This window comes from Canis lupus, chromosome 2 (assembly GCF_048164855.1).
Source record: "Canis lupus baileyi chromosome 2, mCanLup2.hap1, whole genome shotgun sequence".
NCBI classification, from domain to species: domain Eukaryota; kingdom Metazoa; phylum Chordata; class Mammalia; order Carnivora; family Canidae; genus Canis; species Canis lupus.
The window spans coordinates 43988367-44007313 of record NC_132839.1 but is presented as its reverse complement, the minus strand read 5'-3'; positions in this window follow the sequence as shown (position 1 = coordinate 44007313).

Below are 18947 nucleotides of genomic sequence, written 5' to 3'. Positions count from 1 at the left end.
AGCCTCAGAGGCCCATGGAACATCATGAAGCAAGTCAACACATGCAACATATCCCAGGAGACAGAAGAGAGAAAGACATAGAAAGAATATTTGAAGAAATATGCCTAAAAACTTCCCAAATTTGGATGGGAAGAAGTCCCAAGAAGTTCAGCAAAGTTCCAGTAGGATGAATAAACTCAGAGAGTTATGTAGACAGACATATCATAATCACATTGTTGAAAAACAAAGGCTAAAAGCAAATCTTAAAAGCATGAGAGAAGAATCATCATGTACAGGAGGCTTCAATAAGAGTAATAGCTGATTTCTCATTAGAAGCCATGGAGGTCAGAAGACATTGGATGACATATTCAAAATGGTGAGAGAAAGCAAGCAAACGAAAAAAACCTGTTGACAAAGAATTCTATATCCAGCAAAATTATCCTTCAAAACTGAAGAAGAGGGGGCACCTGAGTGGCTCAGTCAGTTAAGCGTTTGCCTTTGGCTCCAGCTCGATCCCCACATTGGGCTCCCCGCTCAGTGTGGAGTCTGCTTCTCTCTCTCCCTCTGCTCCTCCTCTCCCCACTTGTGCTCCCTCTTGCTCTCTCTCAAATAAATAAATAAAATATTAAAAAAAACTGAGGAAGAAATTATAACACTCTCAGATAGATAAAAACTGAAAGAATTTATTGCTTAACCAGCCATACAAGGAATCCTTCAAAGTGAATTGAAAAGACATCAGAAAATAACTCAAATCCAAATGAAGAAATAAAGAGCACCAGGAAGGGTAACTACATAGCCAAATATGAAATATGGTATAAATGTATTTTTGTTTATAATTTTTTCTCCTATATGATTTAAAAGTAAATTGCATAGGGACACCTGAGTGGCTCAGCGGTTGAGTGTAATGCCTCCAGCTCAGAGCGTGATCCTGGGATCCAGGATCGAGTTCCACATCAGGCTCCTTGCAGGGAGTCTGCTTCTCCCTCTGCCTATGTCTCTGCCAGTCTCTCTCTCTCTCCCTCTGTTTCTTATGAATAAATAAATAAAATCTTAAAAAAAATAAAATAAAATAAAAGTAAATTGCATAGTCATAATTATAAATCTGTGCCAATAGGAATACAATGTATAAAGATGTCATTTCTATTGTAATAACAGCACAAAGGAGATAGGAAGCATAGATGTTTGGAGCAAATATATATATATATATATATATATATATATATATACTTATACATATATATAAAACATATATATATGAACAAAGTGGTTATATACTATTGTAATTAAGTTGTAATTAATATAAAATAGATTCTAATAAGTTAAGATGTCAATTGTAATCCCCAAAGCAAGCACAAAGAAAATAAATGTAAACTATATAGGAAAAGAAACATCAAAGAAATTAAAACACTAAGAAATAGCTCTATAACATACAGAAGTCAGTAATGGGGGACACATGGGTGGCTCAGTCAGTTAAGTATCCAACACTTGATCTCATCTAAGGTCTTGATCTTGGAGTCAAGCCTCATACGGGTTCCATATTGGGCATGGAACCAACCTAAAAAAAAGTCAGTAATGGGAACAAAAAAGACATAGGATAGATAGAACATAAATAGTAAAACAGCAGATATAAATCCTACAAAAAATGATTAAACTACAAAATCCTACAAAAGGCAAAAATAACTAAATTCTCCAATTAAAAGGCAGAACTTGGCAGAATGAATTTTTAAAAATACATAATTTTACTCAATAACCCAAACTTAGTTTTGAGAAACAAGAGAACAAACTAAAGAGCAAACTAAACCTGAGCAAGTATAGGAAAGAAGTAATAATAATTAGGGCAGAAAAGGGGTGCCTGGGTGTCTCTCAATTAAGTGTTTGCCTTTGGCTCAGGTCATGATCTCAGAGTCCCAGGATTAAGCTCTGTGTCGACCTCCCTGCTCAGTGGGGAGTCTGCTTCTCCCTTTCCCTCAGCCCCTCCCCCTGCTCATGCTCTCTCTCTCTCATTCACTCTTTCAAATAAATAAAGTCTTTCTTAAAAAATAGATTAGGGCAGGAAAAAATAGAGAATGGAAAAAATAAAGAAAAATTGACAACACTAACCCTTATTTATTTGAAAATATACACAAAGTTGACAAAACTTAAATTTGACACTCCAAGGGAAAATAAAAAGTAGATTTAAATTACTAAAATCAAAAAAGAAAAGATATTACCAACTTCTAGAAATAAAAACAGTAATATGGAATACTATAAAAAACTGTATGTCAACAAATCAGACAACTTAAATGAATGGAAAAGTTACTAGAAATATTTTAAAAAATCACCTTAATTTCCTCATGAAGAAATAGAAAACCTGAGTAGATTTATCACAAATACAGAGATTGAATTACTAAACAAAAAAACTTCCCACAAAGACTTTAAAACCCAGCATCAGGTGACTTCACTGGTGAACTCTACCAAATATTTAAAGAAGAATTAATACAAATCTTTAACAAACTTCTAAAAGAGAGAAGAGAAAGAAACATTTTCCCAATTCATTCTATGAGGCCAGTATTACTCTGATACCAAAACCAGACAAAGACATTACAAGAAAATAAAACTATGATGAATAACATCTCTTATGAATATGGATCCTCAACAAAATACTAGGAAACTAAATCCAGTAACATATAAAAAGGAGTATACACTATGAACAAGTGTGATTTATCCCAGGAATGCAAGGGTAGTTCAATATATGAAAATCAACTAATGTAGTACATCACATTAATAGGACAAAGGACAAGTACATGACAATCTCAAGAGACATAGGGAAAATTTTTGACAAAATACAACATCTCTTCATAGTAAAAATATTCAATAAACCAGGAACAGAAGAGAACTTCCTCAATATGATAAAGTGCATAAATGCAAAACCTATACTAATAATATCTTACTTAGTGGCAAAGACTGAAAGTTTTCCCCCTAAGATCAGGAACAAGATAAGGATGTCTGCTTTTACCACTTCTATTCAGTATTGTACTTGGGATTTTAGCTACAGCAGTTTAGGGGGAAAAATTGGAAAGGAAGGTGGAAAACTATATAACTAGATGACATTATTTTGAAAATAGAAAATCCTAAGAAATACACAAAAAACTATTAGAGCTAATAAACACATTCAGCAAGGCTGCAAGACACAAGATAAAAATACAAAAAATCAATTGTAGTTCTATAACTAGCAATGAACAATTCTAAATGAAATTAAGAAAACAATTGTACAATAGCATCAATGAGAACAAACTACTGAGGAATAAATTTAACAAAAGAAGTGCAAGACTTGTACACTGAAAACTACAAAACATTGTTGAAAGGAATTAAAGAGAGGACCTAAGTAATGGAAAGATATCCCATATTCAATGAATGAAAGACAATATCCTTTTGTTAGGATATTTAGTGCTCCCCAAAGTAATCTACAAATTAAATAATTCCCTATCAAAATTCCAACTTCTTTTTTTGCACCAATCAACAAGATTATCTTAATATCCATTGGAAATCACAAGGACCCAGATTTATCAAAAACCTTGAAAAAGAAAAATAAAGTTGGAGGACTCACATTCCCTAATTTCAAAACCTAATGCAAAGTTATAATAATCAAGATAATGTGGTACTGGCATAAGGATAGATATATAGATTGGGGCACCTGGGTGGCTTAGTCCGTTAAGTGTCTGACTCTCAGGTCTCAGTCTCACGATTATGAGTTTACATCAGACTCCACATCGGGTGTGGAGCTTACTTAAAAAAAAATAGACATGTAGATTAATGAAACAGAATTGAATGTCTATCAGTAAATTCATCCAGCTGTGTTCAAGTGATTTTTGACAAGGTTGTCATAACCATTCAGTAGGGAAGGAACAGTCTTTTCAACAAACAATCCTTGGACAAGTGGATAGCCAATACAAAAGAATGAAGTTGAGACCCCCTACCTCACACCATATACAGGAATTAACTCAAAATTAAGGATGAAAAGTCTAAATGGAACAGCTAAAACTATAAAAAGTCTTTAAGAGAACAGGAATAAATCTTTTTAACCTTGGATTAGGCAATAGGTAAACTGGACTTCACAAAAATGTCAAACTTTTGGAGTCAAAGGACACTATTGAGAAAGTGAAAAGACAACACACAAAGTGGGAGAAAACAGTTATAAGTTATATATCTGATAATTATCTCATATTCAGAATCTATCTCTATCTATCTATCTGTCTGTCTGTCTTTAAAGCTCTTGCAACAAATCAATAACAAAGCAGATAAACCGATTTAGAATAGGCAAAGGATTTGAATAGACATTTCTCCAAAGATATACAAATGATTAACAAATACATGAAAAGACACTCATATCATTCATAAGTAGGATAATACAAATCAAAACCACAAAGAGATACTACTTCACACCTACTAAAATATCTGTGTTATATATATATATATATATATATATATATATATATATATAGACAAGAACTAGCATTGGTAAAGCTAGAGAGAAATTAGAACAATCATGCATTTCTGTAGGAATATAAAATGGTACAGCCACTTTGGCAAACACTCTGACATTCCTCAAAATGTTCAACATGGAGCTGCCATATAACCCCGAATTCCACTCCTTGCCATATACTGAAGAGAATGAAAACATAAATTGTATCAAGAAACAACCAAAAAATATAACTTGTGCAAGTGTTGGTGAGAATGCAGATAAAGGGGATCCCTCTTGCACTGTTGGTGGGAATGCAAACTGGTATAGCCACTCTGGAGAACAGTTCAGAGGTTCCTCACAAAGTTAAAAATAGAACTACCCTGCAATCCAATAGTTGCACTACTAGGTATTTACACAAAGGACACAAAAATTCAGATTCAAAGGGGCACATGCACCTCAATGTTTATAGCAGTATTATCAACAATTGCCAAATATGGAAAAAGCACAAATATCCATTGACTGATGAATAGATAAAGAAGATATGGTATATATTAATATTGGAATATTACTCAACCATCAAAAAGAATGAAATCTTACCATTTGCAATGATGTAGAAGGAGCTATAATGTATCATGCTAAGCAAAATAAGTCAGTCAGACTTATTTTGCTTATGTGGAATTTAAGTAACAAAACAGATGAACATGTGGGAAGGGGGAGAAAAAGGAGAGAGCGGAAAAAAACCATAAGAGACTCTTAATGATAGAGAACAAACTGAGGGTTGATGAAGGGAAGTGTGTAGGAGATGGACTAGATGGGTATTAAGGAGGGTACCTGTCGTGATGAGCCCTGGGTGTTGTATGTAAGTGATGAATCACTGAATTCTACTCCAGAAACATATATATATATCATGTTATAAAAACATAACACAAAAACTTGTACATGAATGTTTGTAGCAATAGTAATCATAATACTCAAAAGGTGGAAACAACCATCAACTGATAAATGGATAAACAAAATATAGTATATCCACATAATGAAATATTTTTCAACCACAAAAAGAAAGAAGTACTACACATGATATGACATGGATAAACCTTGAAAACATTATGCTAAGTGGAAGAAGTTAGACACATAAGATCATATAGTGTATTACTCCATTTATATGAAGTTTCTATAACAGGCGAATCCATACAGACAGAAAATAGATTAGTGGTTGCCAGGGGATAGAGGGGAGAACAAACAGGAAAGTAACTGCTAATGGTTATGAGGTTTCTTTCTGGGATAATGAAAATGTTCTGGAATAATAATAAACAGTTATTGTGCAACTTGGTGAATATACTAAAAGCCAATTTTAAAACTCTATTTCTAAATCAAATGAAGTTTGTACATGTATGTAGTGATCTGTAACTTCCAAACTTCTGTCTTGTACTATTTCTGATATGATCTTCATATTCTTGTCCTATGTGTAAGCTGGACATGATGACCTCCGTGGTCATTTGTGAGTGCAGATTCTTCCCTTTGTATCTCTGCTAAGCATTAAGGCATTGCTTTTGTTTGCATGGTCAAAACTCAGCCATGACCAAAGCCTGGAGTAGCACAGAATGCTTTTGCTCGGATTCTACTGGAGAGAACTTTATCGAGTGACATGTGTGCTTTGGAAAGAGGCTCAGAAATATAGTCTGGCCATGTGACTAGTATCATAGAAAAGAGATGTTGGAGGACGGGTATCTCACCACACATAGAATTTTCTAGGACCAGACTCTGAGCCACTGACCATTCTGTGGGAACACATTTGGAGATTACAAGCCATCATAGAAATCCAAGTCTTGGGATCCCTGGGTGGCGCAGCGGTTTGGCGCCTGCCTTTGGCCCAGGGCGCGATCCTGGAGACCCGGGATCGAATCCCACATCGGGCTCCTGGTGCATGGAGCCTGCTTCTCCCTCTGCCTGTGTCTCTGCCTCTCTCTCTCTCTCTCTCTCTGTAACTATCATAAATAAAAAAAAATAAAAAAAAAAAAGAAATCCAAGTCTTCTGTCTACCTTCAAAAACCTCCATGATCCATCCCCAACTCACTCAGACTGATCCTTGTTCCCAAATGCTCACCACATCATACTGCTCTGGTTCAGTTGGTTCCATGACCCTAATGTGGATCATTCCAGCCACCACCCACCACCTCCACCCCCAGCACCATGTTGTTCAGGATGTTTGCCTCTCTCCCTTCATTCCATCTAAAATCTACCTCCAGGTCAATTTCAAGTGTAATTTGTCCTGTGAAGCCATCCTTGGCAAGTAGTCTACACATGTGTTCTCCCCAAGCTCTTAGCACATCTGTAGATTTACCTCACATTGTGTTGGTCACTATTTACCTAAAGGAATGGATTGAAGTATCCTGTGTAAAGAATACCCCAGCAGATTGAACTTCATTGTATCCACTGAAGCATAGTAAGATGAAAAGTCTGGAAAAACAAAAGATGAAGGGTCTGTCCTCAATTATTTCATTCCTTAGTAGGGGAGATAATATAGGAGCTCCCCATGGAAGATATTCTGTTACATTGCCCTAGGAGTTCACATGTGGGAGAGGTTTCTCCTGAAGAGAGGGGAGGGGAGGCTGACTGCAGAAGAAAGCTTGGGATCAGCCCAGATGTGACACATATGTGATGGTGTCCTTCTCATCTGTCTGAGTTCCCTCTCGCACAGCCTTCATGTTAGCTACCAAATTGATCTTTCTAAAATCTGCGCAGGCCACTCTGTTGCTGAAAGCCCTTTGTGGCTCCCCTCAGCCCATAGTAGCATTTCCCACAATGTGTTACAACACCAAGCATTCCACCAACAATGAACTCTTGGCCAGCCCTGCATTAAACAACCCCCCAGGGCAGCCCCGGTAGTGCAGCGGTTTAGTGCTCCCTGCAGCCCTGGGTGTGATCCTGAGGACCTGGGATGGAGTCCCATGTCGGGCTCCCTGTGTGGAGCCTGCTTCTCCCTCTGCCTGTGTCTCTGCCTCTCTCTGTGTGTCTCTATGAATAAATAAAAAAATATAAAAAAACCCAGAGACTCATACTGCACATCAACACGGTTAAGGCTCTCAGAGAGCTCCACTAAAAAAATAAATGAAAATAGATAAATCTGCCTGACTTCTTTACTCCCACTTTTCTCAATTGTATTTGACCCCATGATGCTCTTTCCCCTCAAACACCTTTTGTCTACCCCGAGGTGCTGGTGTGATGCACACTGGAATGGCTGACCTATTGGATAATGCCCACCTTCCTTTGCATGGCACTCAATGCCCACTAGACACTGACTGCATGGTTACACAGCATCATTTCCCATCCACCTGCATCACTCTTAGCTTTAGCTACACTGAAGGCACCACATAGCTCCCTACCCCTGCTTTTTTCTGGACAAGTCCCTCTTTCCTTCCCAAAGAGCCCCATGCCCACTCCTGGCAGATCGTCTGGTGAATCTCAGGCCAGTTTGCCAAGACAAAGCTGAGCTACCTTCTCTGAATGGCCCTTGAAATTTTATGAGGTTCTTTAGTTATGCTTACTGGCTTTAGTCATGGGATTAAAAGTCAATTTCCCCTGGTATATTGGGAGTTTTTGAGGTTAAAGGCTATATTTTCTCTTTCATTGTATCCCTAGTACTGACACAGAGTTGGTGCTCAGCAAATGTCGGAATGAATGAAAGAATGAACAAATGATGCAATGGGGTCCTTCCAGAGGTAAGCAAATGCCTTACCCCGGTTGTCTTTGAGGATTAGGAAGCACAGATACTGAGGTTGAGCTCATGTACTGTATTCCTTGGAGATCCATGAGTAGGGGAAGCCTGAAAACAGCTTCAGTAAAGAACCTGAACTATCAGGCTTTCCCAAGCATGTGGCCCTGGCTCCAGGAGGTACAAGTCATGCAGGGCAAGTGCCATGTTGGCCCCACTACTGCACTCCTCACAGAATTGGCATAGATTCCTCCTCTGAGAAGATAGATACAAGGAGCTGCTCTGGTCTCTGCCCCATTCTTGTCTCCGCTCACCATCTTGGCCTCTCACATACCTCCCCCTCTCTGTAGACCACATACATACTCCCAAACCCACACACTACAATACAACTAATCCACCTCACCCTCACATGGACATCATTTCTTGTGTACCATACACCAGTGTCCTCAGCCCCATGGCTCTACCTTACCACCTCTCACCCCATCCATCCTCCTGCCTCCCTTTTGCCCCATCAGTCCTACCACTATGAACACAGTATTCCAATGCCTCTGACATGAACATGTACCCACCTCATGCTCCTAATATGATACGCCCCTACCCCTAAAGCTCCCTACCATTATCTCCCATCCCCCACACATAGGTGCTGATGGAACTCCAGTAAGATTTTTCCCCTAAGGCCCTGTCAGTCAGCATTGGGCCAGCTAAGCCAGTTTATACCATTCCCAGATTCAAAGTACTTGTGCATCGGCGTCTGAGTTTGTAGCTCAGGTTTTAACCAGCAGAGGAAGGCTTTACCCAAGTGCCCTGGTTCCTATTGAATTTAATGGGGACCCAACAGCTATCTTAAAAGGTGAAGCCATTTCCCCCTAACATAATTTAGGAGAATCAGCCACAGAAAATGAAAATTAAGAAAGCTATGTCCAAATAAACTCTCCACAGGATCTCCAGATCCCAGGGCTGCTCTCTGAAATGTGCTGTGGGAAAAGCCAAGCCAGGTTCCCTGTCATCTCCATGTTCACTCATATTTTTTTCCAAGTTAGAACACTTCTGTGAGGGGTCACAGAGTGTGGAAGGCAGCAGTGTAGCATCTGTAGGACAATAGCCAAATGGGTGGGGACTGCAGCCTTCAGGAGAAGACCCCCAACTTTTGACCTGGGCCTTTTTCCGGGTCTTTATTTTGGCAGCAAATCTGATGGGAATGGGTCGTTCTACTGGCAAGGACTTCCCACACCTGGGAAGGAGGCCTCCCTGGTCTGAGCTCAGGCCCTTGGAATGTCTAATTAGAACCACCTCACAGTATCACCTCAATCTCTGCACCCTAGGACAATCCCCAAGTTCTAGTTCCCTTGGAAAATGCCTGAGGCCAAATAGCAGTATTTGGACTTACTTCACATAGGGCACATTCCCCGAGAAAACCATCATGTCTTTTAAAACTCTTAGTACAAAAAAAAGAAACTTATATATCATAGAATAGAATGTCTCCTAAAGGGTACAGTATGTATGGAAAATAAGATGACCTCAGGTGACAGTAATGTGACATTGTCTTTTTATTTTCCTTGGGTATTTTCTATATTTATCTTCTCTTCATGTCAAGTAATGTGGTTTTCCAATTATGGTAATGACATAAAGTTTCTTTTCCAAATAAAAAGAAGTTCAGAGAGTCAACTGGAGGAACACAAGGTAAGCAAATCACCTGGGTGGCCTGGAGACTCTGGCACTGACCAGAGGTATGTGCAGACTGTGAACATGCCTGTACCGTGGAGGTGTCATATGAATGAGGTGTGGAAAACTGGTGAAGTAAAAACCCTTGTTTCAGAGATAAGAAAAATCAGAGTGAGCCTGGGTCTTTCTTTGCTCCATGGAAGTGAAATGGTCCTATAAGGTGCAAAGCACACGATTTAAGTTTTAACTTTTTTTTTAACAAGATATAATCCGGGGGAAGACACTGCCAGCTTCCCCCACAATGCCCATCCCCATCCCCCTTAATGTCTAGCTGGACATAATGCTACCCAGACAAAATACCCCGTTTACCAGTCATTCCTGCCACTGGGTACAGTGGATGATTAAGTTCCAGTCAACAAGATAAAAGTGGAGGTCTTCTGTGCAACCTCCAGGAAGTCTTCCATTATTTTGCTGTCTGATATTGGGGTGTGATGGCTGGAACCCTAGGAGCCATTGTGGGCCATAAAGATGAGGACATATGTAGCAAAGGTGGAAACAGTCTAGGAGGCTGATGACTTCATGGACCTGCCACATATGTCCAGCAATGCAAACTCCTGCCCTTTTGCAGAGGGAGAAGCATTTATATTGTATTTAAACCCATTTGATTTGGAAGTTTTATTCTCCTATGTGCCATCAAACCTAATTTGAACTGATATGTAAGTTTTGCCTCCTACTTTTTTTTTTTTAAGATTTTATTTATTTATTTCAGAGAGAGAGCACGAGTAGGAGGAGGGTCAGAGGCAGAGGGAGAAGAAGACTCCCCTGCTCAGCAGAGAGCCTGCCATGGGGTTCCACCCCAGGACCCTGGGATCATGACCTGAGCCAAAGGCAGACTCATAACCAACAGAGCTACCGAGGCACCCCTGCCTCCTACTTTAGAAGTCTTTAGCATGTACAAAGCCCTACAACACCCACTGTCTTGTTTGATCCTCAAAGCAACTTGGAGAGATATGCATGCAAAATCTTTTTTTTTTTTTCTAAACACAGATGAAAAGACTGAGACCCACAGCTGGCAAGCAGCCAGAGGTGTTCATGAGAACTAGGACTTCTGGCCCCAAACCCAAGTTCAATTTCTGCATCCAACATGCCCAAGTAGTCAAAGCTCATCATTGACCTGACTGTTCCCTAGCACCTGAGACAACCTACTTAGGAAAGCCCCACAGCAGCAGTGTCTGCATTCTCTAAGCAGTGTCTTTGGTTTACTTAGCAGAGAACTCTGTACAATATTAGATAAAGCAACCCCCACCCCCACCCCATAGGCTTCCCATAGTCACAGTTTAAAGCTATGCTTTCTGGGGCACCTGGATGGCTCAGTTAAATGTCTGATTCTTGGTTTCAGCTCAGGTCATGGTCTCAGGGTTGTGGGTTTGAGCCCTGTGTCAGACTGCTAGAAATTATCTCCCTCTTCCTCTGCCTCTTCCTCTACTTTTGCTCCCCCCACCCTGTGCTCTCACTCTCTCTCTCTAAAATACATAAATAAAATCTTTAAAAAAAATAAAGCTTTGCTTTCTGCTTTCATTTAATGCTAGAATGAGAAAGTGCCAAGTACAGCCTTTCATCATTTGTGTTTTACAAATCCACAGCAACCCATCCCACCCCAGCCACCAAAGTCATGGAGACTGCTGGGTCTTGTTGCCAGGACTGGTAAAATACCATTCCTACAGCAGTGTGCCTGCGGATGTGCCAGGTGAGGCTGCTGGTGTAACTCCAGGTCAACCCAATGACTGCGCAGCCTGGACAGAGTGAGACACTCCTAGCATCCTCTGTGCTGTGTGTCCTCAGGCCACCATACCAGGCATGGAGCATCTTTGAGTATTTTTCTTGCTGAGCTTAATGAAGCAGCTAGGGGTTTGCAGATTGTTAAGCAAGACTAAATTCCAGGCAAATCTTAAAAATAAAAGAGCTTTACCCAAAACAAATGAAAACACAAGGTAGCCTGATCCAGAGCACAAGCCAAACCAAGTAGGTCTGAGTTCTGGACCTTTGTGCCCATGAGCAACACAACAGTGAAAGCACTGCGGGTCATGGAGGACCATGGTCTGAATGCAAGGGTGCCTCCTGAATGGAACTTTAAAAGCTGGGATGAATTAGCAGCATATGCAGAGGCTAGGAATTAATCCTCCTAATGGACTCCATATTGTTCCTCATTAGCATTCTTTAGCCAGTTTGTGGCCTTTGCATTTTAAGAGAGATGACAAGACCTGGAGATGGTCCAGGGAAAAGCAATAAAAATCATGAAAGGGCAGGGAAATGGGTCTTAGGAAAGGTGAGCGGAGGATTAGAGACTAGCGAAGACAAGGCCATGGATGATTCTAACCACAGCCTTTGCCTGAACAAAAGGTCAGAAGCATCCAAAGCCCAGAAAACTCACTCCATACCAAGGCTGCAGCCAATGGAACCAAATATCTAGGTATTTTAAAATAGTCTCTTCTAAAGCTTTATTTTTTCTCTTTTTCATCCAGCTGGCGTTGTGCTAACCCAGCCTGAGACTAAATCAAGCACAGACATTTGCCTCCTGAAAGTTATCCCCACCATGTGTCGGTTCCTGGTGTTGGGTCTCACCAATTGAAATGAACATAGGGATTTCTTGAGTCTAAGGTTTTCAATAAATGGAGGGTGAAAGAGACACAGAATTCCCAGATTGGTTAGAGAACAGATTTCAGAGAGAAAAAGAGAGAGACAATTTTGTGGTCAACTATGGTCAGTGACCTGTCTTAGGTGGACATGGCCACTATGAACGTGTATGCCAAGGTACCTGCCTTCCAAGTGTTCCAGTGAGCTCAACAATGTGGTGTGAGGAGGGTCCGGATGGAGTCAGAGGCCCCATGCTAGAAGTACAGATGGGGAGCACGTAACTCCCTTGGATCAAGGAGTCCTTCATTTAATCTGAGGGGTCTTTGCCTCCTGACTCTGAGTTTTTAAAACTAGTTTCTCACCCAAGGTTGGACTGTCAGCAAATAAAGAATGAAATGCCAGCTCCAGGGCCAAGTCCTGTAGCAACACAGCCAGGATGAAGCTGAGAAAGTAGTTCTAAAAATAGCCCATTTTTTCCATGTAAAGGATCATTTCCTATCAGTTACCTAAAAAGAAACTGATAATCATCAGCCAGCAAGTAGTTCCTAAAGACCAAGTGCATGTGTGATTTTGTAGATACGCATGGGGAAGCCAAGACACCTGACCCCAAGTGATTAGGATCCTCTTGAGGAGAATCAGATATGGATAGTCAGGTGTTCAAGGTTCTAAGACATCACAGAGATTCCACATTCCCCACCTCCTGAACTCCACCCTGTTTGGCAGGGGGCCTAGCATGATATGACTTGGTCCATGGCCAATGATCAATGGTAGAGCCCTGGCCCAGCTGTAGTCTTTTGATTGCAAGTCCAGGGCTCTCAGAGCAGCTAGCATCCCAGGCTACATGGGCTACATCTACATGGTAGATACCCAGTAGGGACATCCCGCTCCTGCTGTGCTATTACAGGGTCCTCTGCTGGGGAGACAGCCTTTCCTACAGTCAGTAATGTTCCCTTCAGGTAACTAGCTCGAGTCCAGAAAATGGGCAAGGCATCCTGAGATTTTTGGGGGACAGCTGCCCTCAGCCTTCTGAAAATCCATTTATCATTTCTTTTCATTATATAGATTGAGCAAGATGTTTGTAGTCTGTCCCTCTGTCCCAACTTATGCAACTCCATATCCTATTAGCCACCTCCTCAGCTCCCTGCATGTTTAGCCACTCCAGACTGCTGCTCTGATCTTGCTGGTCACTAGAACAGTTGAGGACACCTTGTCCTGATGGTTAAGCACCACCTACTGACCCATTGCTGTCAGTCCATTTCTGGAACAGCATCTACCATATTGGCCATGGCCTAAAAAGGACAGCTTCTATTCACCTTCCCAAGAATGCTGCCACCCTCTTCCCAGGACACTCCTTAGCCCTTTGGTAGGTGGAGTGTCCTCTAGGCTCTTCTTTGGCACAAACTCAGATGGTAGGCTTTCTGGTATGTATTCTATATACATAGTATACCCCGTCATGTGCCTATGTCTCTGAGCCTTTTGATCCCTTCTGCCTTCACCTGAAATAAATGTTCTAGGATTTCTACTTCACTTGGTGTACACCTTCGCTTTCTCCAAGCTTCCAAGAACCATGCTAGCTGTGTGTTAACATCATTCCCCAGATTCCCAGTGAGAATGCCAATCCCATATGATGGGAGAGAACTCCCTGTCAATAAAGTTTTCCTTACCCAATGTTGTGTTCTCCCCTCAATCCAGCAGCTGAGGAACTTGTCCTATGTGTACTCCCCTGAGTCTTCTGATAGTTGACAAAATCCCACAGCTCCTTCATGGCACAGTCTCCATCCTCCCCCTGCAAGCCCAGTCTGTAGTTGGCCAGCTCAGATTGTGGCGGAACCCTAGTCACTGATCTGGAGGCCAGGACAGAAGGTAGAGGTGGTCCTGACTGGGGAAGGGGTATTTTATCTTTAAGGCAAAGGGCTCTGCATCATCATTAGGGAAGGAAGCAGGGCTAGACTTTAACAGAGAAGAATGGGCCCATCGTGCAGGACCAGAGGGTTCAAGGGAATCTGGAAGTTTAGGATTCTTCAGTACATCAACCCAGATGTCCCCATCCTAAATAACAGGGTCTCACCCTTAATCCGCACAGAACCTGCCAGGGTTGTGAATTCCATCTTCTAGAAGGTTCCCCTCTTCTTATAGTAAGTCCCAAGTCAAATCCTGGGCTTTTCCTGTCCTTTGGCTAGAAGACATAAGTGTCTTTAAAAGCTGTCAAGGAGTCCTTCTTGTTCTCACACTTAGCCTTACATTGGTGATTAACCATCCTTGGCCTTCCATTGTTTTTCTCCAATTGTGTATTCATAGCTCCATGAATAGCCTTATAATTTCTAACTGTTAAAGTTTTACCAAATGCCTTAGATATTATCCCCGTCAGGCCCACTTCCTCTGGCATCCTAGGCCAGCTCCCACCTCAAAATTTCTGCCAGTATAATACTCCCCTGCCAGGGATAGTCAGTACTTCACCTACCATGGGGGTGGGGGATTTCACTGCCAGCTGGCCAGTAGTTACCCAGCTCTAAAACCCATTTTTGAACCTGCTACCTCAGATCACTGCTGATACCAACTATTGTTGGTCAGGTTCCCAGGAATCAGACTTTAATGGCTCTAAAGCTGAGCTGTTCTCAACTGGAGACAAGGTTGCCAGGCCTCCTCCATCGGCCAGTCCCTGGGAATAAACTGCCTCCAGGGAAGGAGTACAGCTTTATGTGAGCCCAGCTCCCTGGGACATAGACAGGACAACTCTTGGAGAGGAGCATGGCTGTGAGTAGTCAGCAGGGATCACCCCTGGCTGTCGGGGGAACGAGGGCTCTAGTCTTACAGGGAGTTTTGGGCACAATGCCCCAGCATCCTCTATAGTGTCCTAGTCTAGAATTCCACAAAGCCTATAAAATACCATACCACAAGATGAATAAAAGTAAAGAGAACAGAGATATTAGAGATGAGAAAAGAATAAAATAAAATTGCATTTAGCACCCAAAATTTGGGTGTGCAAAATTAGCCGAATGTGCTACTCAGCTATTACAAATGAGCCCCAGAGTGGATTGTAAGCTTCCTAGTGATTGGAAGCTTCAGGAGGAAAAATTTCTTTCTCTACCCTTTTTGATTCCTTGGCTGGTGTAATAATCAAACCAACACAGATAGATAAACAGGAAAAAAAAAAAAAAACATTTAATTATGTATGTAGGGGGGGACTCCATAATAACTTGAGACCCAAAGACAAGTTGGGCAATTGAGGCTTAAATTCTATCCTAAACTAAGGAATATGATAGGGGCCTAGGGCTTCCAAGGATAGAAGGATAACTCATAGGACAATAAGAAAATCAGGTGTTTGATAATGAGATGTTCGCCCTGCGGTACAGATAGTTCATTCAGATAACAGTGCTCTCCGGTAATAGCTCTCTTGGAGCCAGGCTTCCTATCTAAATTCTTTTAGGTGATTAAGGGAGAGTTAAAAGTCTTTCTTGAATCTGCTGGATCTGGACTGTCTTCACTTCAAAATAGTTCACATGCCTAATGGGGCACATTTTGGGGAGCCTTGTTCTCAACCCCTACCAGTAACAAGAGGAAAACTGACCATCTCCAAAATGCACAGAATCCATAAGATAAAAACACCTATACCCTCAAGAACATGACTGCTTTTTAAATTTATTGTTTTGTTTTGTTTTGCAAAAATCTCAAAGGTTTTTTTCCTTTGGGTCCTGATGGAGTGCCAGCCTTGTGAAGCAGATAAGAACACCAGTATTATCCCTATGGATAGTGTGCATTTCACAGAAGCTTCTCAGAGCCCACCTACAGTCTCCCAGTCACAGGACAGAAGAGCAGCAGGAAAGTCTGTATCTTTCTTTAAAGAGCCCAACTGTCCATGAAACTCTTCCCAGGCAATTTCCAGTTCTACCTTCACAGAGAAAAATGTATGAAAACATTCTCCAAACACCTGTCTCTCTGTTGGTAATTTTTTTTTAAAAAAATGGTACAATAATTGCAATAATCTATTGCGTTTTTAAAACATTTGTTCAGCAAACAGTCTTTTAAAAAATAAATCATTTTCATTTGGTTGAAAGGCTGGTAATAAATTAAGCCTTTTATGCCCATAGAAAATGTTTTTTTGTTTTATTTCCAAATCTCCCATGTGGACATTCAGAGAGACATATTTATGAGAATCCAAAACAGATGAACTGGCTGCACCACTGAAGGAGGACCACATCTGTCTCCAAGTAGTACGAGCCACTTATCCTGGATAAATCTTCTGGAATGTCCCAGAAACATTAGAGTGCCGGGCTTCTGGGCCTCCTCCCTCTAATGGCCTAGTTCCAAGCTTCCTTTCTCACACAAAGACACTCAACGTGGTCCCAACCAGCTCACTAGCCCCCAATATTTTGGGATTCGTGTCTCCTTTTTCTTTGGAGAATTAGCCCCAATTAGCCCCATTGACTCTTCCCTAGGATCATCAACACACCTATAATCCTTTCCAATTCGGGGAGGTCAAGACTTATTCTCTCAATATCTTGCTGCATTCGGAGTTTGGTGTTTTATCCCCTGTTTTTGAAGGACCCTGACCTCTCCGATGAGTGGAAGCACAAATGGTGAAATCTAAAACATTCTCCTCTCATTTGCCTTCCAACCTTAAAATGGCGCCAGATAAACAGGATTCCAGAGAGACACCAGGGCCTTGTCATTCCCACTCTGCTGACTCTAGGAGGCAAGATCAAGGACACCAAAGCAATCCCCAGGCCAAACTGAAAGCAAAGTCTCCCTCAGCTTATCTTTCTCGGCCTCCCTTGGCTAACCTGTTAACAAGGACAGGAAAGCCTGCCCTCCAGGTTTGTTGTGAGGGAGGAAGAACAGCCCGCCTCTGTGGCTGGGGTCTTAACCTCAGCAGACCATGAGACAGATTCAAGTGCACCTAGTTTACTTGGAGAGAAAAGCTGTCTTCGTTTTCTGGGGATGCTGTAACAAATTCCCACACTCTGGGCAGCTCTGATCTCACAGTGCTGAAGACCAGAAGTCCAACCTTAAGGGGTCAGCAGAATTGGTTGCCTCTGAAAGCCCAGAGAGAAGGATCTAGTTCAGGTGTCTCTCCTTGGCTTGTACATGGCCACCTTTTCCTGCTCTTCAAATCTCCTCTTCTTCTAAGGACAACAGTCATATTGTATAAGGGGCCACACTTAGGACCTAATTTTAACTTACAAAGGGTAGCAGAATATGCCAGCCAAGATAAGTCTCTGGCATCAGGGACTGATTTGAGCTGATTATTTATTTTCTTTTCTGTTTTTTTTTTTATCTTATTATTTTTTGAATTGAAGTATAGTTGACATACAATGTTACATCAGTTTTAGGTGTACAACATAGTGATTCAATAACTCTCTACCTTATGCTATGCTCACCGCAAGTGTAGCTACCATCCATCACCAGAGGAGGCTATTACAATACAGTTCCCTATATTTTGAGCTGATTATTTTGAGAAATTGCAGACAACACAGAAGCAGCTCTGAGAGCAGACCAGTTACCCTATTGTAAGGGAAATCTGCATTTAGAAAGGAAGTTTACATTAGAAAGGGACCTGTACCAGGAAGAGAGCTGTTAGAAAACTTTTTCACTGGAGAGATTTAGAAAACTTTCCACCTGAGAGACTTAGGGAGAAGGCAGAGTAAATTTGTTCACTCAACATTTCCTTTTCTCTCCCTCCTACAAATTGCCTCCCCACTCTTTGATGCCCCAGACCCTTGTCCCTTCCCTGAGCTCAGGATGGTAGAGAAGCCTTAAATATCTGGCCACGTTTTGCATCTCACACCTTTGTGGGCTCCTGTACATACATAAATAATTTTTTTCTCCTGTTATTCTTTTATTACAGGGTGGTCTTAGCCAAGCAGAAGGGGAGAAGAAAATTTTGTTTCCTTCCCTCTTTATTATCTCTTTAAAGACTTGATTTCCAAACCAGGGTTGGGACTTCAACATACGATTTCAGGGAGAGGATATAATTCAGCCTATAACAGCCCCTCAATCCACACCGTCCCCCTCCAGAATAAAAAGAACAATCACAAGGAGTGCTGAATTTAAACAGGGAAGCCACTAAAGGCTGTGCTGTCAAGTTAGTTACTGCTCTTGGCAACTAGAACTCCATCCACTGGGAGTTCCAAGAGATAGCAAATCCCCAGCACAACCAAGAATGTCCCCAACTGAGGGCAAAGAGCACTTGCTTATTTATGCACCTCATCACAGGTAATGTTTCCTTGTGGGAATACCTTACTGGAAATGTATATAGCCTAAACTGAAAATGCAAAATGCAAGAGAGAGAGAGAGAGAGAGAGAGAGAAATCATGTGAGGCTTCAGGAAAATGAGAAAAAGCACTACAAATTTTAACAATCACAAAACGGAAGCATCACTGGTGCAGACAAACCCACCAAGTCAGATCCGAAGCAGAAGCAAGAAAGGCTGACAGGTAGAGGAAGGTTAAGGACCACGTTTCCAGGAACCAGGCAGGAACCTGCAGCAGGGGAACACCAGTCTAATTTGTCTTGCTGGCC